The 23,413-nt window shown below is 41.1% G+C and overlaps 1 pseudogene; it reads right to left on the bottom strand.

The window, feature by feature from the left end:
* Positions 1–2,317: 2,317 nt before the first annotated feature.
* LOC135529369 (nuclear factor 7, brain-like) lies at positions 2,318–22,907 on the bottom strand (annotated as a pseudogene).
* Between the last annotated feature and the right edge of the window lie 506 nt (positions 22,908–23,413).

Below are 23,413 nucleotides of genomic sequence, written 5' to 3'. Positions count from 1 at the left end.
CTCTATGTAACTGTGTTGTAACGCCTCTATGTAACTGTGTTGTAACTCCTCTATGTAACTGTGTAACTGTGTTCTAACTCCTCTATGTAACTGTGTTCTAACTCCTCTATGTAACTGTGTAACTGTGTTCTAACTCCTCTATGTAACTGTGTTGCAACTCCTCTATGTAACTATGTAACTGTGTTGTAACTCCTCTATGTAACTGTGTTGTAACTCCTCTATGTAACTGTGTTGTAACTCCTCTATGTAACTGTGTTGTAACTCCTCTATGTAACTGTGTCATAACTCCTCTATGTAACTGTGTCGTAACTCCTCTATGTAACTGTGGTGTAACTCCTCTATGTAACTGTGGTGTAACTCCTCTATGTAACTGTGTTGTAACTCCTATGTAACTGTGTTGTAACTCCTCTGTGTAACTGTGTTGTTACTCCTCTATGTAACTGTGTTCTAACTCCTCTATGTAACTGTGTTGTAACTGTGTTGTAACTCCTCTATGTAACTGTGTTGTAACTCCTCTATGTAACTGTGTTGTAACTCCTCTGTGTAACTGTGTTGTAACTCCTCTATGTAACTGTGTCGTAACTCCTCTATGTAACTGTGTCGTAACTCCTCTATACCTGTGTCGTAACTCCTCTATGTAACTGTGTCATAACTCCTCTATGTAACTGTGTTGTAACTCCTATGTAACTGTGTTATAACTCCTCTGTGTAACTGTGGTGTAACTCTATGTAACTGTGTTGTAACTCCTCTATGTAACTGTGTTATAACTCCTCTATGTAACTGTGTTGTAACTCATCTATGTAACTGTGTCGTAACTCCTCTATGTAACTGTGTCATAACTCCTCTATGTAACTGTGTTGTAACTCCTATGTAACTGTGTTGTAACTCCTATGTAACTGTGTTGTAACTCCTCTATGTAACTGTGTCATAACTCCTCTATGTAACTGTGTCGTAACTCCTCTATGTAACTGTGTCGTAGCTCCTATGTAACTGTGTCGTAACTCCTCTATGTAACTGTGTCGTAACTCCTCTATGTAACTGTGTCATAACTCCTCTATGTAACTGTGTAACTGTGTCATAACTCCTCTATGTAACTGTGTCATAACTCCTCTATGTAACTGTGTTCTAACTCCTCTATGTAACTGTGTAACTGTGTCATAACTCCTCTATGTAACTGTGTCATAACTCCTCTATGTAACTGTGTTCTAACTCCTCTATGTAACTGTGTTCTAACTCCTCTATATAACTGTGTTGTAACTCCTCTATGTAACTGTGTTGTAACTCCTCTATGTAACTGTGTTGTAACTCCTCTATGTAACTGTGTTGTAACTCCTCTATGTAACTGTGTTGTAACTCCTCTATGTAACTGTGTTGTAACTCCTCTATGTAACTGTGTTGTAACTCCTCTATGTAACTGTGTTATAACTCCTCTATGTAACTGTGTTGTAACTCCTCTGTAACTGTGTTATAACTCCTATGTAACTGTGTAAACTCCTCTATGTAACTGTGTTATAACTCCTCTATGTAACTGTGTCATAACTCCTCTGTAACTGTGTCGTAACTCCTCTGTAACTGTGTCATAACTCCTCTATGTAACTGTGTAACTGTGTCGTAACTCCTCTATGTAACTGTGTAACTGTGTTGTAACTCCTCTATGTAACTGTGTTGTAACTCCTCTATGTAACTGTGTTGTAACTCCTCTATGTAACTGTGTTGTAACTCCTCTATGTAACTGTGTAACTGTGTTGTAACTCCTCTGTGTAACTGTGTTGTAACTCCTCTATGTAACTGTGTTGTAACTCCTCTATGTAACTGTTTTGTAACTCCTCTGTGTAACTGTGTTGTAACTCCTCTGTGTAACTGTGTTGTAACTCCTCTATGTAACTGTGTTGTAACTCCTCTATGTAACTGTGTCGTAACTCCTCTATGTAACTATGTAACTCCTCTATGTAACTGTGTAGTAACTCCTCTATGTAACTGTGTAGTTGTGTTATAACTCCTCTGTAACTGTGTTTTAACTCCTCTGTGTAACATCTCCTCTAGGTCCATGGGTGTGGAGACCAAGCCAGGATGAGAATCAGTAAAGAAGGGGTTCTGTATGCTGGTGGTGGACACAAGGACAAGTCTGTACATCCTAACAACAAGGCCCATCTACACAGGAAGCTGGACTCCAAACTCAAAGAAATGGACAATAGAAGAAGACCAAACCCAAAGAGAAAGAGGATTATTGACCTTTTTAAATACAATAGTATTTTAGTTTTATTTAAATCGATTACTGCTAAATTAGTTCAACCTGTTCGTCAGTATCTTCTATAAGTACACCATATAAGGGAATCTTCTATAAGTATACCATATAAGGGTATCTTTTATAAGTATACCATATAAGGGTATCTTTTATAAGTACACCATATAAGGGAATCTTCTATAAGGGAATCTTCTATAAGTATACCATATAAGGGTATCTTCTGTAAGTATACAAAGTTTATTATAAACACACATGGTCACAAATACACAAGATCAACTAGTTGGTTTGCTACTAAACATTTTCTGACCTCTGACCTTTATCAATGGCTATAATTATAATATGGTTGACTATTCTTCTTTTGCACACTTGAGTACTGAATAGTGATGGTGATTACAAATGGCTGGTCAGGGGACAGATGGTGAGAGGACAGATGGTGAGGGGACAGATGGTGAGGGGACAGATGGTCAGGGACAGATGGTCAGGGGACAGATGGTCAGGGGACAGATGGTCAGGGGACAGATGGTGAGGGGACAGATGGTGAGGGGACAGATGGTCAGGGACAGATGGTGAGGGGACAGATGGTGAGGGGACAGATGGTCAGGGGACAGATGGTCAGGGGACAGATGGTGAGGGGACAGATGGTGAGGGGACAGATGGTGAGGGGACAGATGGTCAGGGGACAGATGGTCAGGGGACAGATGGTGAGGGGACAGATGGTCAGGGGACAGATGGTGAGGGGACAGATGGTGAGGGGACGGATGGTCAGGGGACTGGAGGTGTTATGATAGTATAATCTGGTCCAGTACCTCTATAGATATAGTCAGGGGACTGGAGGTGTTATGGTAGTATAATCTGGTCCAGTACCTCTATAGATATAGTCAGGGGACTGGAGGTGTTATGGTAGTATAATCTGGTCCAGTACCTCTATAGATATAGTCAGGGGACTGGAGGTGTTATGGTAGTATAATCTGGTCCAGTACCTCTATAGATATAGTCAGGGGACAGATGGTCAGGGGATGGGAGGTGTTTCCCTCCTCATACATGCCAGGAGCAAAATAAGGAAAGATCCTCTCAGTGAACTTCTCTTTGAACATGTGTATCAGCGTTGAGTCTACTGCGTTCAGAAACAGCACCTTCCCTCGGTCGTAGTCCAGCTCTATAGTGATTCTCCACGGCTTCCTCTCTCTCTTCACGTCCAGGCGCGTCCGCGGGGACGTCTGGGCCCAGTACGTCTCCCCGTTACACAACCCGATTACCCAGAATCCCTCAGCAGGGTTGAGGAAGATGGTGGACTTGCGTTTGATGGACTCTCGGGCGACTCCGATGTACCAGTCTCTGCTCTGGCCCACCTCTACGGTCCAGCTGTGTCTTCCGGAGGTGAAACCTGTCGCTCCCAGGACAGAGATGCGGCTAGTTAGGCGCTCGGGGTTGTCTGGCAGGAGCTTCTTTTTGCTGTACCTCACCATGCTGAACTCCTTAGAGAAGCTGAGGTTGGGCTGGGCTGTGTTGGGGTCCAGGGTTATGGGGACTGGAAGGAGCAGAAATATCTATTACTTCAGAGTATGATAATTGGTAGAGCAGAAGGTGTGTGTTAATTGGTAGAGCAGAATGACTGTGTTAATTGGTAGAGCAGAATGACTGTTAATTGTTAGAGCAGCATACAGTTATACAGATGCAGTGGGAATCCAAAAACATGTTTTAATGTCTAACTGACTGCCTGACAGACTGCCTGACAGACTGCCTGACAGACTGCCTGACAGACTGCCTGACTGAATGTCTGATTGATTGTCTGACTGAATGTCTGCCTGCACCACTGAGCTCTGTATCAACAGGTTGCACAAACATACATTTGGTTTATGTATAATGCCATTTTCTCTACCTCATCAAAATGGTAGTCTGTCGCATGGGAGATTTGTTTCTGGATACCAAAACTATCTAAATGGTTTTTGGAATTTACACAAATAGCTGTGAGAAAAAAAAACCCGTGTAGCTCACCCCAGTGGACAATGTCTGCCATCTTCTTCCAGATTCCAAACTTGAGTGATTGCAGATGTTTGGCAGCGTCTATGAGGATTCCTCTGATACACTCTGGCTCTCCCAGGGGACCTTTTGTCCTGAAACACGATGGATTTATCATCAATAAGGTCTCGATAAAAACAGAATGTAAACAATTGTTGACTTTATTTAGTAATGGTTGTTGGCAACAGTAGGTAAGGGATACCTAGTCCGTTGTTCAACTGAAATGTGTTCAACTGAAATGTGTTCAACTGAAATGTATCTTTCCGCATTTAACCCAACGCCTCTGAATCAGAGAGGTGCAGGGGAGCTGCCTTAAATTAACATCCACGCCTTCGGTGGTCAGGGACCAGTGGGTTAACTGCCTTGTTCAGGGGAACAGTGGGTTAACTGCCTTGCTCAGGGGAACAGTGGGTTAACTGCCTTGTTCAGGGGAACAGTGGGTTAACTGCCTTGCTCAGGGGAACAGTGGGTTAACTGCCTTGCTCAGGGGAACAGTGGGTTAACTGCCTTGCTCAGGGGAACAGTGGGTTAACTGCCTTGCTCAGGGGAACAGTGGGTTAACTGCCTTGTTCAGGGGAACAGTGGGTTAACTGCCTTGTTCAGGGGAACAGTGGGTTAACTGCCTTGTTCAGGGGAACAGTGGGTTAACTGCCTTGCTCAGGGGAACAGTGGGTTAACTGCCTTGTTCAGGGGAACAGTGGGATAACTGCCTTGCTCAGGGGAACAGTGGGTTAACTGCCTTGTTCAGGGGAACAGTGGGATAACTGCCTTGCTCAGGGGAACAGTGGGTTAACTGCCTTGCTCAGGGGAACAGTGGGTTAACTGCCTTGCTCAGGGGAACAGTGGGTTAACTGCCTTGCTCAGGAGAACAGTGGGTTAACTGCCTTGCTCAGGGGAACAGTGGGTTAACTGCCTTGCTCAGGGGAACAGTGGGTTAACTGCCTTGCTCAGGGGAACAGTGGGTTAACTGCCTTGCTCAGGGGAACAGTGGGTTAACTGCCTTGTTCAGGGGAACAGTGGGTTAACTGCCTTGTTCAGGGGAACAGTGGGTTAACTGCCTTGCTCAGGGGAACAGTGGGTTAACTGCCTTGCTCAGGGGAACAGTGGGTTAACTGCCTTGTTCAGGGGAACAGTGGGTTAACTGCCTTGCTCAGGGGAACAGTGGGTTAACTGCCTTGCTCAGGGGAACAGTGGGTTAACTGCCTTGCTCGGGGGCAGAATGACAGATTTTTTATGTTGTCAGCTCAGGGATTCGATTCAGCAACCTTCCGGTTACTGGCCCATCGCTTTAACCACTAGGTAGTAGTAGTAGGTAGTAATACCTGTACACCGGACTCGCCACCTTGTCGCGGACATTCTGTTTTCGACCCTCTCTCTCTCTCCCCTGCACTGTCTCTAACTGAATGCTCGGCTATTAAAAGCCAACTGACATTTACTCCTGAGGTGCTGACGTGGTGCACCGTCTACAACCACTGATTATTATTAGTAGTAGTAGTAGTAGTAGTAATTAGTAATAGTAGTTAGTAAAAGTAGTAACATGAGTTATTAATAGTAGGTAGTATTAGTATGTGGTTATAGTAGTATATAGTAATTGTAGGTAGGAATAGTAGTAATATTATTATATAGTAATTGGAGGTAGGAATAGTAGTATATAGTAATTGTAGGTAGGAACAATATTATATAGTACTTGTAGGTAGGAATAGTAGTATATAGTAATTGTAGGTAGGAATAGTAGTAAAATTATTATATAGTAATTGTAGGTAGGAACAATATTATATAGTACGTGTAGGTAGGAATAGTAGTATATAGTAATTGTAGGTAGGAACAATATTATATAGTACTTGTAGGTAGGAATAGTAGTATATAGTGATTGTAGGTAGGAATAGTAGTAAAATTATTATATAGTAATTGTAGGTAGTAATAGTATTATATAGTAATTGTAGGTAGGAACAGTATTATATAGTAATTGTAGGTAGGAACAGTAGTAATAGTAGACAGTTATAGTGGTCATAGAAGGTATTAATAATACGAACTAGTAGTAGTGATAGTTGTTTGTAATAGTAGGTAGTAATAGCAGTAATAGGAGGTATTACTAGTAGGTATTAGTAGCCGGTATCAGTAGTAGTAATAGTAGTAATGGAAGGTAACAAACAGTAGTAATAGTACGTAGTAATAGTAGAAATAGTATGTAGTAATAGTACAATGAAATAGTAGGTAGTAATAGTAGCAATAGTAGGCAATAATAGTAGTAAATAGTAGGTAGTAATGGTAGTAATACAATGTAATGATGGAAGGAAGTAATAGTAAGTAGTAATATTGGTAGTAATAGTAGTACTTAGTACTTAGTAATAGTACTTAGCAATAGTAGGTAGTAGTAATATTGGTAGTACTAGTAGGTAGTAGTAATAAGCAGTAATAGTAGGTAGTAATTGTAGTTAGAAGTAGGAGGTGGCAATAATAATTAGAAATAGTAGGTAGTCGTAGTAGGTAGTGATATTAGGTAGCAATAGTAGAGTGTAGTCATAGTAGTAGTAGGTAGTAATAGTAGTAGTAGTAGGTGGTTATAGTAGGTAGTAATAGTAGTAGTAGTAGGTGGTTATAGTAGGTAGTAATAGTAGTAGTAGTAGGTGGTTATAGTAGGTAGTAATAGTAGTAGTAGTAGGTGGTTATAGTAGCTAGTAATAGCAGTAGTAGTATGTGGTTATAGTAGGTAGTAGTAGTATTAGTAGTAGTAGTATGTGGTTATAGTAGGTAGTAATAGTAGTAGTAGTAGTATGTGGTTATAGTAGGTAGTAATAGTAGTAGTAGTAGGTGGTTATAGTAGGTAGTAATAGTAGTAGTAGTATGTGGTTATAGTAGATAGTAATAGTAGTAGTAGTATGTGGTTATAGTAGGTAGTAATAGTAGTAGGTGGTTATAGTAGGTAGTAGTAGGTGGTTATAGTAGGTAGTAATAGTAGTAGTAGTAGTATGTGGTTATAGTAGGTAGTAATAGTAGTAGTAGTATGTGGTTAAAGTAGGTAGTAATAGTAGTAGTATGTGGTTATAGTAGGTAGTAATAGTAGTAGTAGTAGGTGGTTATAGTAGGTAGTAATAGTAGTAGTTGTGTGTGGTTATAGTAGGTAGTAATAGTAGTAGTAGTTGGTAGTAATAGTTGGTAGTAGTAGTAGGTGGTTATAGTAGGTAGTAATAGTAGTAGTAGTTGGTAGTAATAGTTGGTAGTAGTAGTAGGTGGTTATAGTAGGTAGTAATAGTAGTAGTAGTAGGTGGTTATAGTAGGTAGTAATAGTAGTAGTAGTAGTAGGTGGTTATAGTAGGTAGCAATAGTAGGTAGTAATAGTAGTAGTGATATTAGGTAGTAATAGTAGGTAGTAATAGTAGGTAGTAATAGTAGGTAGTAATAGTAGCAATAGTAGGTAGTAATAGTAGGTAGTAATAGTAGTGATATTAGGTAGTAATAGTAGGTAGTAATAGTAGTGATATTAGGTATTAATAGTAGTAGTGATATTTGGTAGTAATAGTAGGTAGTAATAGTAGTAGTGATATTAGGTAGTAATAGTAGGTAGTAATAGTAGGAAGTAATATTAGGTAGTAATAGTAGGTAGTATTATTAGTGATATTAGGTAGTAATAGTAGGTAGTAATAGTAGTAATAGTAGGTAGTAATAGTAGGTAGTAATAGTAGTAGTGATATTAGGTAGTAATAGTAGTAGTGATATTAGGTAGTAATAGTAGTGATATTAGGTAGTAATAGTAGTAGTGATATTTGGTAGTAATAGTAGTAGTGATATTAGGTAGTAATCGTAGGTAGTAATAGTAGGTAGTAATAGTAGGTAGTAATAGTAGGTAGTAATAGTAGTAATATTAGGTAGTGATAGTAGGTAGTGATAGTAGGTAGTAATAGTAGGTAGTAATAGTAGGTAGTAATATTAGGTAGTAATAGTAGGTAGTAATAGTAGGTAGTAATAGTAGTAGTGATATTAGGTAGTAATAGTAGTAGTGATATTAGGTAGTAATTGTAGTGATATTAGGTAGTAATAGTAGTAGTGATATTTGGTAGTAATAGTAGAAGTGATATTAGGTAGTAATTGTAGGTAGTAATAGTAGTAGTGATATTAGGTAGTAATAGTAGGTAGTAATAGTAGGCAGTAATAGTAGGTAGTAATAGTAGGTAGTAATAGTAGTAATATTAGGTAGTGATAGTAGGTAGTGATAGTAGTAATATTAGGTAGTAATAGTAGGTAGTAATAGTAGGTTGTAATATTAGGTAGCAATAGTAGTAATGTTAGGTAGTAATATTAAGTAGTAATAGTAGTAATAGTAGGTAGTAATAGTAGGTAGTAATATTAGGTAGTAATAATAGGTAGTAATAGTAGGTAGTAATAGCAGTGATATTAGGTAGTAATAGTTGGTAGTAATATTAGGTAGTAATAGTAGGTAGTAATAGCAGTGATATTAGGTAGTAATAGTTGGTAGTAATATTAGGTAGTAATAAATAGGTAGTAATAGTAGGTAGTAATAGTAGGTAGTAATAGTAGGTAGTAATAGTAGTGATATTAGGTAGTAATAGTAGGTAGAAAGAGTAGTAATAGTAGGTAGTAATAGTAGGCAGTAATATTAGGTAGTAATAGTAGTGATATTAGGTAGTAATAGTAGTAATAGTAGGTAGTAATAGTAGGTAGTGATAGTAGGTAGTAAGAGCAGGTAGTAAGAGTAGGTAGTAATTTTAGGTAGTAATAGTAGTAATAATAGGTAGTAATAGTAGTAATAGTAGGTAGTAATAGTAGGTAGTAATAGTAGGTAGTAATAGTAGGTAGTAATAGTAGTGATATTAGGTAGTAATAGTAGGTAGTAATATTATGTAGTAATATTAGGTAGTAATAGTAGGTAGTAATAGTAGGTAGTAATAGTAGTGATATTAGGTAGTAATAGTAGGTAGTGATATTAGGTAGTAATATTAGGTAGTAATAGTAGGTAGTAATATTAGGTAGTAGTAGTAGGTAGTAATAGTAGGTAGTAGTAGTAGGTGGTTATAGTAGGTAGTAATATCCGGTAGTAGTAGGTGGTTATAGTAGGTAGTAATAGTAGTAGTAGTAGGTGGTTATAGTAGGTAGTAATAGTAGTAGTAGTAGTAGGTGGTTATAGTAGGTAGCAATAGTAGGTAGTAATAGTAGTAGTGATATTAGGTGGTAATAGTAGGTAGTAATATTAGGTAGTAATAGTAGGTAGTATTAGTAGGTAGTAATAGTAGCAATAGCAGGTAGTAATAGTAGGTAGTAATAGTAGTGATATTAGGTAGTGATAGTAGGTAGTAATAGTAGTGATATTAGGTAGTAATAGTAGTAGTGATATTTGGTAGTAATAGTAGTAGTGATATTTGGTAGTAATAGTAGTAGTGATATTAGGTAGTAATAGTAGGTAGTACTAGTAGTAGTGATATTAGGTAGTAATAGTAGGTAGTAATAGTAGGAAGTAATATTAGGTAGTAATAGTAGGTAGTATTATTAGTGATAGTAGGTAGTAATAGTAGGTAGTAATAGTAGTAATAGTAGGTAGTAATAGTAGGTAGTAATAGTAGTGATATTAGGTAGTAATAGTAGTAGTGATATTTGGTAGTAATAGTAGTAGTGATATTAGGTAGTAATAGTAGGTAGTAATAGTAGGTAGTAATAGTAGGTAGTAATAGTAGTAATATTAGGTAGTGATAGTAGGTAGTTATAGTAGGTAGTAATAGTAGGTAGTAATAGTAGGTAGTAATATTAGGTAGTAATAGTAGGTAGTAATAGTAGGTAGTAATAGTAGTAGTGATATTAGGTAGTAATAGTAGTAGTGATATTAGGTAGTAATAGTAGTGATATTAGGTAGTAATAGTAGTAGTGATATTAGGTAGTAATAGTAGGTAGTAATAGTAGTAGTGATATTAGGTAGTAATAGTAGGTAGTAATAGTAGGCAGTAATAGTAGGTAGTAATAGTAGGTAGTAATAGTAGTAATATTAGGTAGTGATAGTAGGTAGTGATAGTAGTAATATTAGGTAGTAATAGTAGGTAGTAATAGTAGGTTGTAATATTAGGTAGTAATAGTAGTAATGTTAGGTAGTAATATTAAGTAGTAATAGTAGTAATAGTAGGTAGTAATAGTAGGTAGTGATAGTAGTTAGTAAGAGCAGGTAGTAAGAGTAGGTAGTAATTTTAGGTAGTAATATTAGGTAGTAATAGTAGTAATAATAGGTAGTAATAGTAGTAATAGTAGGTAGTAATAGTAGGTAGTAATAGTAGGTAGTAATAGTAGTGATATTAGGTAGTAATAGTAGGTAGTGATATTAGGTAGTAATATTAGGTAGTAATAGTAGGTAGTAATATTAGGTAGTAGTAGTAGGTAGTAAGAGTAGGTCGTAGTAGGTAGTAATATTCGTTAGTAGTAGGTAGTAATATTCGGTAGTAATATCAGGAAGTAATATCCGGTAGTAATATCAGGTAGTAATAGTAGGTAGTAATATTAGGTAGTTGTAGTAGGTAGTAATAGTAGTAGTAGTAGTGGTAGGTGGTTATAGTAGGTAGTAGTAGTAGTAGTAGTAGTAGTAGTAGTAGTAGTAGTAGTAGTATGTAGTTATAGTAGGTAGTAATAATAAGTAGTAATAGTAGTAGTATGTGGTTATAGTAGGTCGTAATAGTGGTGGTAGTATGTGGTTATAGTAGGTAGTAATAGCAGTAGTCGTATGTGGTTATAGTAGGTAGTAATAGTAGTAGTATTAGGTGGTTATAGTAGGTAGTAATAGTAGTAGTTGTGTGTGGTTATAGTAGGTAGTAATAGTAGTAGTAGTTGGTAGTAATAGTTGGTAGTAGTAGTAGGTGGTTATAGTAGGTAGTAATAGCAGTAGTAGTAGGTGGTTATAGTAGGTAGTAATAGTAGTAGTAGTAGGTGGTTATAGTAGGTAGCAATAGTAGGTAGTAATAGTAGTAGTGATATTAGGTATTAATAGTAGGTAGCAATATTAGGTAGTAATAGTAGGTAGTATTATTAGTGATATTAGGTAGTAATTATTGTTAGTAATAGTAGTAATAGTAGGTAGTAATAGTAGGTAGTAATAGTAGTGATATTAGGTAGTAATAGTAGGTAGTAATAGTAGTAGTGATATTAGGTAGTAATAGTAGGTAGTAATAGTAGGTAGTAATATTAGGTAGTAATAGCAGGTAGTATTATTAGTGATATTAGGTAGTAATAGTAGGTAGTAATAGTGGTAATAGTAGGTAGTAATAGTAGGTAGTAATAGTAGTGATATTAGGTAGTAATAGTAGGTAGTAATGGTAGTGATATTAGGTAGTAATAGTAGTAGTGATATTTGGTAGTAATAGTAGTAGTAATAGTAGGTAGTAATAGTAGGTAGTAATAGTAGGTTGTAATAGTAGGTAGTAATAGTAGTAATATTAGGTAGTGATAGTAGGTAGTGATAGTGGGTAGTGATAGTAGGTAGTAATAGTAGGTAGTAATAGTAGGTAGTAATAGTAGGTAGTAATAGTAGTAATAGTAGGTAGTAATAGTAGGTAGTAATAGTAGGTAGTAATAGTAGTGATATTAGGTAGTAATAGTTGGTAGTAATATTAGGTAGTAATAGTAGGTAGTAATAGTAGGTAGTAATAGTAGGTAGTAATAGTAGTGATATTAGGTAGTAATAGTAGGTAGAAAGAGTAGTAATAGTAGGTAGTAATATTAGGTAGTAATATTAGGTAGTAATAGTAGTGATATTAGGTAGTAATAGTAGTAATAGTATGTAGTAATAGTAGTTAGTGATAGTAGGTAGTAAGAGTAGGTAGTAAGAGTAGGTAGTGATAGTAGGTAGTAAGAGTAGGTAGTAAGAGTAGGTAGTAATATTAGGTAGTAATATTAGTAATAATAGGTAGTAATAGTAATATTAGGTAGTAATAGTAGGTAGTAATAGTAGGTAGTAATAGTAGGTAGTAATAGTAGTGATATTAGGTAGTAATAGCAGGTAGTAATATTAGGTAGTAATAGTAGGTAGTAGTAGTAGGTAGTAATATTCGGTAGTAGTAGGTAGTAATATTTGGTAGTAGTAGGTAGTAATATTCGGTAGTAATATCAGGTAGTAATAGTATGTCGTAATATTAGGTAGTAATAGTAGTGATATTAGGTAGTAATATTAGGTAGTAATAGTAGGTAGTAATAGTAGTGATATTAGGTAGTAATAGTAGGTAGTAATATTAGGTAGTAATAGTAGGTAGTAATATTAGGTAGTAATAGTCGTAATACTAGGTAGTAATAGTAGTAATATTAGGTAGTAATATTAGGTAGTAATGTTAGGTAGTAATAGTCGTAATATTAGGTAGTAATATTAGGTAGTAATATTAGGTAGTAATATTAGTTAGTGATTAGTGATATTAGGTAGTAATAGTAGTAGTGATATTAGGTAGTAGTATTAGCTAGTAATAGTAGTAATAGTAGGTAGTAGTAGTAGGTACTAATAGTAGGTAGTAATAGTATTAATAGTAGGTAGTAATAGTAGGTAGTAATAGTATTAATAGTAGGTAGTAATAGTAGGTAGTAATAGTAGGTAGTAATAGTAGGTAGTAATAACAGGTAGTAATAGTAGGTAGTAATAGTATTAATAGTAGTAGTGATAGTAGGTAGTAATAGTAGGTAGTAATAGTAGGTAGTAATAGTAGGTAGTAATAGTAGGTAGTAATAGTATTAATAGTAGGTAGTAATAGTAGTAGTAGTGATATTTGGTAGTAATAGTAGGTAGTAATAGTAGGTTGTAATAGTAGTAGTTAGTAGTTGGTAGTGGTAGTCTTTAGTAGTAGTAGTAGTAGGTAGTAGTAGTAGTAGTAGTAGTTGGTAGTGGTAGTAGTAGGTAGTAGTAGTAGTAGTTAAGTAATGGAAGTAGTAGTTGTCTGTAGTAGTAGTAGTCAGTAGTAGTAGGTGGTAGTGGTAGTAGTAGTAGTTAGTTGTAGTTAGTTGTAGTTGGTAGTAGTAGTGGTAGTGGTAGTGGTAGTAGTAGTAGTAGTCAGTAGTACTAGGTGGTAGTGGTATTAGTAGTAGTTAGTTGTAGTTAGTTGTAAGTAGTAGTGGCAGTGGTAGTAGCAGTAGTAGTAGTAGTCAGTAGTACTAGGTGGTAGTGGTATTAGTAGTAGTTAGTTGTAGTTAGTTGTAGTTAGTTGTAGTTGGTAGTGGTAGTGGTAGTGGTTAGTAGTAGTTAGTAGTAGTAGGTAGTAGTAGGTAGTAGTAGGTAGTAGTTGTAGGAGTTGGTAGTGGTAGTTGTTGTTAGTAGTAGTAGTTAGTAGTAGTTGGTAGTGGTAGACTTTAGTTGTAGTAGTAGTAGAAGTTAGTAGTAGTAGTAGTAGTAGTTCGTAGTGGAAGTAGTAGTTGTCTGTAGTAGTAGTAGCAGTAGTAGTAGGTGGTAGTGGTATTAGTAGTAGTTAGTTGTAGTTAGTTGTAGTAGGTAGTAATAGTAGGTAGTAGGTAGTGGTAGTAGTAGTTAGTAGTCGTTGGTAGTAGTAGTAGTGGTAGTAGTAGTAGTTGGTAGTAGTAGTTGGTAGTAGTAGTAGTAGTAGTTGGTAGTCGTAGTAGTTAGTAGTAGTAGTAGTGGTAGTAGTAGTAGTTGGTAGTCGTAGTAGTTAGTAGTAGTAGATGTTGGTAGTTGTCAGTAGTAGTAGTAGGTGTTGGTATTTGTAGTAGTTAGTAGTAGTAGTAGTAGTTGGTCGTCTTAGTAGTAGTAGTTGTTGGTAGTAGTTAGTAGTAGTAGTTAGTCAGTAGTAGTTAGTGGTAGTTGGTTTTAGTAGTTAGTAGTAGTTGGTAGTTAGTCAGTAGTAGTTAGTTGTAGTAGTGGTCGTAGTTGGTAGTTAGTCAGTAGTAGTAATTGTAGTAGTTGGTAGTCGTAATAGTTAGTAGTTTGTAGTAGTAGTAGTTGGTAGTTAGTCAGTAGTAGTAATTGTAGTAGTTGGTAATCGTAATAGTTAGTAGTAGTAGCCCTTCACATACCTGCTCTTTGTCTTCTTGTAGTCCTAAAGAAGTAGAGCAAAACAATGTGATGTTATTGAATAGATTTATATGTATAATAATTCACTTTATTTACGGGGCGGCAGGTAGTCTAGTAGTTAGAGCGTTGGGCCAGTAACCGAAAGGTTGCTGGAATAGAATCCCTGAGCTGACAAGGTAAAAATCTGTCGTTCTGCCCCTGAACTAGGCAGTTAACCCACTGTTCCTAGAGTAGGCAGTTAACCCACTGTTCCTAGAGTAGGCAGTTAACCCACTGTTCCTAGAGTAGGCAGTTAACCCACTGTTCCTAGAGTAGGCAGTTAACCCACTGTTCCTAGAGTAGGCAGTTAACCCACTGTTCCCAGAGTAGGCAGTTAACCCACTGTTCCCAGAGTAGGCAGTTAACCCACTGTTCCCAGAGTAGGCAGTTAACCCACTGTTCCTAGAGTAGGCAGTTAACCCACTGTTCCTAGAGTAGGCAGTTAACCCACTGTTCCTAGAGTAGGCAGTTAACCCACTGTTCCTAGAGTAGGCAGTTAACCCACTGTTCCCAGAGTAGGCAGTTAACCCACTGTTCCCAGAGTAGGCAGTTAACCCACTGTTCCCAGAGTAGGCAGTTAACCCACTGTTCCTAGAGTAGGCAGTTAACCCACTGTTCCCAGAGTAGGCAGTTAACCCACTGTTCCCAGAGTAGGCAGTTAACCCACTGTTCATAGAGTAGGCAGTTAACCCACTGTTCCCAGAGTAGGCAGTTAACCTACTGTTCCTAGAGTAGGCAGTTAACCCACTGTTCCCCGGTAGGCTGTCATTGTAAATAGGAACCTTGCCGAGTTAAATAAAGGTTAAACATTTTGTTTTTATTAACTTAAAATGTGGAATACATATGTCAGGCAGTCTGTATGAATTTATCATTTAATTTATACATTTCTTTTGGATGAGATACCTGTAAAAACTTCACATCATCCGCTCGTATAGACTTCTCTACTTGGCTGATGGTGTCTGTGAGGGCAGCGATCCTCTCCTTGATGAACTGCAACTTCATACACATCACCTGAGTTTTGTTCTCCTCTTCCTGCCTCAACTTGGCCACTCTGTTCTTCTCCTCCTCCCTCAAGAACTGATGGAGCCTCTCAAACTCCTCCTTCATCTGTCGCTCCGTCTGGTCCGCCTGGCTCTACAGTTAATCAGATGGATCACTAACTGATTAGAAGCACATACTGGAGCAATCAATCTGCCCTGAGAAATAAAAAAGTTGTTTCCTTAAAACGCAAGTCATTTAGTAAATTACCTTTAAGTAATTTTTGGTTTCTTCCCAATCCTCTTTAGTCTTGTTGAGTATTTTCAGGTGTTTCTGCAATGAATCAAGCTTGGCTGAGACCTCTATCTGAAATAATTAGAAAAACAAAAAGCATTGATCCAAAACTCTTGATCATAACACACACATACACACACACACACATTAAAACACACACACACACATTAACACACACACACACACACATTAACACACACACACACACATTCACACACACCAAATTAACACACCAAATTAACACACACACACACACAGACACACACACACACACACACACACACACACACACACACATGCACTGGGGCGGCAGTGTAGCCTAGTGGTTAGAGCATTGGACTAGTAACCAAAAGGTTGCAAGTTCAAATCCCTGAGCTGACGAGGTACAAATCTGTCGTTCTGCCAGCAGTTAACCCACTGTTCCTAGGCCATCATTGAAAATAAGAATTTGTTCTTAATGTCAGGACCCGGTTTCGAACCTGGGTCTCCGGAGTGAGAAACAGTCACTTAACCAACTGAGCCACGAATAGACAGCAGAACCCAGAAGATGAGGCAGACACAGCAGTACTTAAGACGGTGTATTTAATAAAGAAAAAATCCTAAAATAAAAAATGGCAAATCCAAAAGGTGGAAGGAAAAATACAAAAAGACCTAAAAAGAAACTCACCAAAACTAAACAAAAAAAAACAGAATACCACAAGAACGTTACCCGGAATCGACAAGAGCACACAGAACACTAGGGCAGGGTGCTAACATACAAACACAGAGCACAGAACTGAGGGAAACAAAGGGTTTAAATACAATCAGGGGAAATGAGACACAGGTGCAAACAATGATGAGGGTCAAGGGAAAAACACAGGGACAAAAAGCACAATGGGGACATCTACTGACAAACAACTGGAACAACCCTGGCCAAATCCTGACAGAATCCCCCCCCTAGGAACGGCTCCTGACGTTCCTACCAGCTCTCTCAGGGTGGAGGACCCTGAACTGACGAATGAGGTCAGGGTCCAGGATGTCTTTGGCAGGAACCCAGGAGCGCTCCTCAGGACCGTAGCCTTCCCAATCCACCAGATACTGCCAGGACCGCTGCACCCGGCGGGAATCCAGTATCCGGTGGACGGTATAAGCCGGCTGGCCTCCAATGACACGAGGCGGAGGGGGAGGTCTGTCTGCCGGGACAAGGGGAGAAAAAACAACAGGTTTTAACAAAGACACATGAAATGTGGGATTAATCTTAAGGGATCTGGGTAAGTGTAGGCGATAAGAAACTGGGTTAACTCTCCTGGCAACCTTGAAGGGACCGATGTATTTTTGGGACAGCTTGCGAGACTCCACCCGTAGAGGTAAGTCTCTTGTGGAGAGCCAGACTCTCTGGCCGGGCGCAGGGTAGGCCCGGGACGGCGACGTCTGTTGGCTTGTTGTTGATACCTCTGTGAGGAACGCATCAGATTAAGACGGGTCTTCCTCCACATAAGCCGACAGCGTCTGACGAATCTCAAGGCTGAAGGCACTCTGACTTCTGCCTCCTGGTCCGGGAACAATGGAGGAGCATAGCCAAACTGACACTCGTGCAGGGACATACCAGTGGAGGAGGAGCGCAAGGTGTTGTGCGCGTATTCGGCCCAAACAATAAAGGATGACCATGTGGACGGGTTGTCACGAGTCATACATCGGAGGGTGGTTTCCAGCTCTTGATTCATCCTCTCTGTTTGGCCGTTGGACTCCGGATGGTACCCTGAAGATAGACTGGCAGAAGCCCCCATGAGTTGGCAGAAGGCCTTCCAAAACCTTGAGGCGAACTGGGGACCTCTGTCAGAAACCACATCTTGAGGAATGCCGAAGACTCGGAACACATGATTAATTACCAACTCAGCCGTTTCCTTGGCAGAAGGTAACTTAGTCAGAGGGACGAACCTGGCCGCCTTTGAAAACCTGTCGATTATGACTAGGATAGTAGTATTGCCATGGGATGGAGGAAGTCCAGTAATAAAGTCTAATGAGATATGGGACCAGGGTCTGTGGGGAACAGGTAAAGGGTGAAGGAGTCCTTGAGGGCGGAGGTGAGAAGATTTGCCCTGGCAGCACACGGGGAAGGCATTGACGAAAGTGGCAACGTCTTCTCTTATGGTAGGCCACCAGAACTTACGCTGGATGAACTCCAAGGTGCGACCTACGCCCGGATGACAGGTGAGGCGAGAGGAGTGCCCCCACAGAAGGACCTGAGTCCTCACTGCCTTGGGGACAAACAACCGATTGGCAGGGCCTCCTTTAGGGTCCGGTTCGCTAGCTTGAGCACGTCTCACGGTATCCTCAACTTGCCACGAGATCGGAGCCACAATCTTAGCAGCAGGAAGGACAGGCATGTCCGTGTCATCTCGAATGGCAGGAGCGTAGACTCGGACAGGGCATCCGGTTTGAGATTCTTCGACCCGGGTCGATAGGTGAGGATAAACTGGAATCGATTGAAGAAAAGAGACCATCTAGCTTGTCTAGAGTTCAACCGCTTCGCCTGCTGGATATACTCCAGATTTTTGTGGTCCGTAAGCACTTGAAACGGGTGAGAAGCCCCCTCGAGCCAGTGTCTCCATTCCTTCAATGCCATCTTAACCGCTAGGAGTTCACGATCCCCCACATCGTAGTTCCTCTCAGTCGGGGTAAGCCGGTGTGAGAAGAAAGCGCACGGATGAAGCTTCTTGTCTTCACCCCTCTGAGACAGGACAGCTCCAACACCAACCTCTGATGCGTCTACCTCCACCACAAATGGTTCATCCGTAGTCGGTAGTATCAGGATGGGAGCAGAGAGGATGCGCTGCTTGAGTCCTTGGAAGGCCGTCTCAGCTTCTCTTCCCAAAAAAACCTTGCATTGCCACCTTTGGTTAAAGCTGAGAGAGGAGCTGCCACCAAACTGAAGTTCTTGATGAACTTGCGGTAAAAGTTTGTGAAGCCCAGGAAACGCTGAACATCCTTAACGGATTTGGGGGTGGGCCAATCCGCTACCGCCCCTACCTTCCTAGGGTCCATTTGGATTCGACCGGGTTCCACTACAAATCCCAGGAATTGTACTCGGGATGAATGGAATTCACATTTTCCGGCTTAACGTACAGATGGCTGTCCAGGAGGCGTTTGAGTACTTGTCTGACATGCTTAGTGTGTTCTTGAAGGGAGCTCGAAAAGATGAGGATGTCATCCAAGTAAACGAACACAAATATGTTAAGCATATCCCTAAGCACATCGTTTATGAGCGCTTGGAACACCGCTGGGGCGTTGGTCAGGCCGAAGGGCATCACCAAGTATTCATAGTGACCAGTAGGCGTGTTGAAAGCGGTCTTCCACTCGTCACCAGGTCTGATCCGCACAAGATGGTATGCGTTCCGCAGGTCAAGCTTAGTGAAAACAACTGCTTCCTGGAGCAGCTCGAAGGCTGTGGCCATAAGGGGTAGCGGGTAACGGTTACGGACGGTTATGTCATTGAGTCCCCGGTAGTCGATGCAAGGACGTAACCCACCGTCTTTCTTGGCCACAAAGAAAAACCCTGCTCCCGCCGGGAGGTGGATGGACGCATGAGGCCTGCTTCCAGAGAGTCCTTGATGTAGGTATCCATAGCAGCTCGTTCGGGTGGAGATAGGGAAAAGATCCGACCCCTGGGGGCAAGTGCCCGGAAACAGGTCGATGGGGCAATCGTAAGATCTATGGGGTGGTAGCATGGTGGCCCTCTGTTTGCTAAACACCAGTTTGAGGTCATGGTAACACTCGGGAACTCGGGTCAGGTCGATGGATTCTAAAGACTCGGGAGTAGAACTCGGGAATTCTGGAAAATACAAGTAGCTTGGCACGTAGGACCCCACTGCTTGATAGTGCCCACAGACCAGTCGATGTGAGGGTTATGGCTGTGAAGCCAGGGGTATCCAAGGACGAGAGGGAACTCGGAACAGGAGATCAAATGAAAGTTCATCAATTCCTGGTGTTGTGAAACTGAAAGTCTCAAGGAGGTAGTGACATGAGTGACAAGTCCAGATCCCAAAGGGCTTCCATCCAATGTAGTAACCCTCATGGGGTCACTTAGAGGTTCAGAGGGAACGCCATTCTCCTTCTCCCAGACACCATCCATGAAGTTACCTGCGGCTCCAGAGTCTACCAAGGCTTGAAGGTGAAGCTTGTGGTTGTCCCAGGAGAGGGTGACTGGAATGAGCAGACGGGAGTTGGACGGATGGGAGGAGGTTATGTTTCCCGTTACAGTTCCCCCGGTCTGTACGGGACAGAGCGTTTCCCTGGAGCCCGGGACACGTGGAACGGAAATGGCCCGGTTTGCCGCAATATAGACAGCGTCGCTCCCTCATCCGGCGGTCTCTCTCAGCCTGGGAGATGCGTCCAATCTGCATGGGTTCCGGTGGAGCCAGTGATGATAAAGGTGGGGACTCGGAGCTGGGACTGATAGGGGCTAGAGGTCTACGGTTGAGTTCTCTCTCTCTCAGACGCTGGTCAATGCGTGAGGCCAACTTGATCAGGGACTCGAGATTGTCCGGTGGTTCCCGAGTGGCCAGTTCATCTTGGATAGTGTCGGAAAGGCCTTTCAGAAAGCACACCGTGAGCGCCTCGTTGTTCCAGCCACTCGCTGCTGCCACCGTGCGGAACTGGATGGCATAGTCCGTCACGCTGCGCCAACCTTGATGGAGAGTCAGGAGCTGTTTGGTTGAGTCAGAACCACTGCTTGGGCCTTGAAACACTCGTTTGAATTCCTCAGCAAAGGCAGAGTAGCTGGCACAGCAGGAACTATGGGCATCCCACACAGCAGTAGCCCAGGCCAGGGCTTTTTCCGACAGCAGGGTGATGATATATGCGATCTTAGACCGGTCGGTGGGAAACGACGAGGGTTGCAGCTCAAAGGAGAGAGAACATTGAGTGAGAAACCCTTTACAAGCACTTGGATCACCTGAGAACCGTTGGGGAGGTGGAAGACGAGGTTCAGCCAGGGGTTAACTGCCATGGGTACGTGAACTTGAGGTACTGGGACGGGAACTGTTGCCGGGGTAAGTCGATCAGATATTTGCTTAATGGAAGTCAGCATCTCCGACAGAAGATGAGAATGTCTAGCCATTAAGGCCTCTTGCTGAACCAGGGCGGCTTCGTGGCGTTGGACAGTCTCCTGGTGGTGGGACAGCGTGGCAAAAAGGTCCTGGGAACTGGCTGCCTCTGGGTTCATTTTTTGCTCTGTGTTTCTGTCAGGACCCGGTTTCGAACCTGGGTCTCCGGAGTGAGAAACAGTCACTTAACCAACTGAGCCACGAATAGACAGCAGAACCCAGAAGATGAGGCAGACACAGCAGTACTTAAGACGGTGTATTTAATAAAGAAAAAATCCTAAAATAAAAAATGGCAAATCCAAAAGGTGGAAGGAAAAACACAAAAAGACCTAAAAAGAAACTCACCAAAACTAAACAAAAAAAAAAAAAAACAGAATACCACAAGAACGTTACCCGGAATCGACAAGAGCACACAGAACACTAGGGCAGGGTGCTAACATACAAACACAGAGCACAGAACTGAGGGAAACAAAGGGTTTAAATACAATCAGGGGAAACGAGACACAGGTGCAAACAATGATGAGGGTCAAGGGAAAAACACAGGGACAAAAAGCACAACGGGGACATCTACTGACAAACAACTGGAACAACCCTGGCCAAATCCTGACACTTAACTGACTTGCCTGGTTAAATAAAGGTAATAAAAATAAAAACACACACATTAATACACATTAACACAAACACACACAATCAAAAGATTAGCAGAATTAACTGCAGAATTCACAATCTGTTATTTTGTGTTTATTTTTTAATGCTGATCTTAACTTTTTTGGTGCATAATGTCTCCGGCATCATTTCTTATGACCGAAAACAGTTTTTTTGAGTGAACAGCAATTACTAACATCGATTTGGATGAAGATTTCTACTGGGGCTTTCCGTGTGATTTTGGTTTAAGACTTTTAAACAGGTTAACATTCACATGGCCTCAAGACCAGATGGATTAACCAGGACGTGTACTCAGAGCAGGCGCTGATCAGTTGGAAAGTGTCTTCACTGACATTTTCATCCTCTCCCTGACCCAATCGGTAGTACCTAAATGTGTCAAGCAGACCACCATAGTCCCTGTGTCCCAAGAACGCCAAGGTAATCTGTCTAAATGACTATCGCCCCCGGAGCACTCACGTCTGTAGCCACGAAGTGCTTTGAAAAGCTGGTCACGGCTCACATCAACACCATTATCCCAGAAACACTAGACCCACTCCAATTTGCATACCGCCCCAACAGATCCACAGAGGATGCAGTCTCTATTACACTCCACACTGCCCTTTCCCACCAGGACAGAAGGATCTACACGAGAAGGCTTTTCATTGGCTACAGCTCAGCGTTCAACACCATAGTTCCGTCCAAGCTCATCACTAAGCTCAGGACCCTGGGACTAAACACCTCCCTCTGCAACTGGATCCTGGACTTCCTGAAGGGCCATCCACAGGTGGCGAGGGTAGGCAACAACACATCCGCCACGCTGATCCTCAACACGGGGGTTGCTCAGGGGTGCGTGTTCAGCCCCCTCTTGTACTCTCTGTTCACCCACGACTGCGTGGCCGCGCACCACTACAACACCATGATTAAGTTTGCTGACAACACGATGAGCCTTCCTCCTCTCAGCTGCCTCCACTGATACACACACCACACACACACACACACACACACAACACACCACACACACTTCCCAGCTCACCTTTTTCTCCAGAGCAGCCTCCTCTACAGGGCAACACACATGAACTCTGTGTTGGTTAGAAAGCTGACAGACGACACAGATTGGCTCCTCATCGTTGTGACAGAACAGTTTCAGCGTCTCGTTGTGAAGACGACACCACTCCTCCTCCGGGCTCTCCTCTCCCCTGGTCGTCCTCTGCTCTGTAAACATGTCGGCTGCGATCTTTAGGGCCAGGTTGACAGGAGGCCTCTCTGAGCTCGACGTGGTCAGACACACGGGGCATTGCCTGCCTCCCTTCCATTCCCACAGCTTCTGTAAACACACCTTACAGGAGTTATGGCCACATTTCAGCCGGACGGGAGGCTGAATACCTCACAACACACAGGACAAAGCAGCTCCTCCTCGGAGAGTGAAGCTTGGCTCGTTGGTTTTGCAGTCATTTGATTCTATGTTCTGTTTCCTGCAACCTTACTACCCTAGAATACAGAGATTATATTCTATGTTCTGTTTCCTGCAACCTTACTACCCTAGAATACAGAGATTATATTCTATGTTCTGTTTCCTGCAACCTCACCTCTCTAACTACAAACTGTTTTGTGAACTCAGTGTTGGTGGTGTAAACCTTTATCAATGTGGACAGACCAGCTGGACTTGTTTTAGTTAAAGTTCAGAGAAAATTTGTGCATTTAAAGTATCACTTCCTCATGGCTAAATTCAATTGGTCTTTACGGTAACTTACCGTCAGGTGGAAAGGGGTGTGGCAACAGACACTGCCTGGACGGGAGTGAGTCATGACATGACATTTACAGTATGACCATATTTGGGTTGTTCTTCCTGAATACCTGTCTGTAGATGGACCTGTTTTAGACAGCTTGTAGCGTAAAGGAGTTGATAACGTAGAGAAATCACTGTGGTCAATACATCTTGAGGACATTGTTTTTATTTGATGATAGAAAGTATGCAGTACATGTAGTATGTAGTATGTAGTATGTATTATGTAGAATGTAGTACATGTAGTAAGTAGATGTAGTATGCAGTACATGTAGTATGTAGATGTAGTATGTAGAATGTAGTACATGTAGTAAGTAGATGTAGTATGCAGTACA

This window comes from Oncorhynchus masou, unplaced genomic scaffold (assembly GCF_036934945.1).
Source record: "Oncorhynchus masou masou isolate Uvic2021 unplaced genomic scaffold, UVic_Omas_1.1 unplaced_scaffold_1148, whole genome shotgun sequence".
NCBI lineage: Eukaryota > Metazoa > Chordata > Actinopteri > Salmoniformes > Salmonidae > Oncorhynchus > Oncorhynchus masou.
Note: the sequence above shows the minus strand (reverse complement) of the source record. Positions and strands in the feature narration are given on the sequence as shown.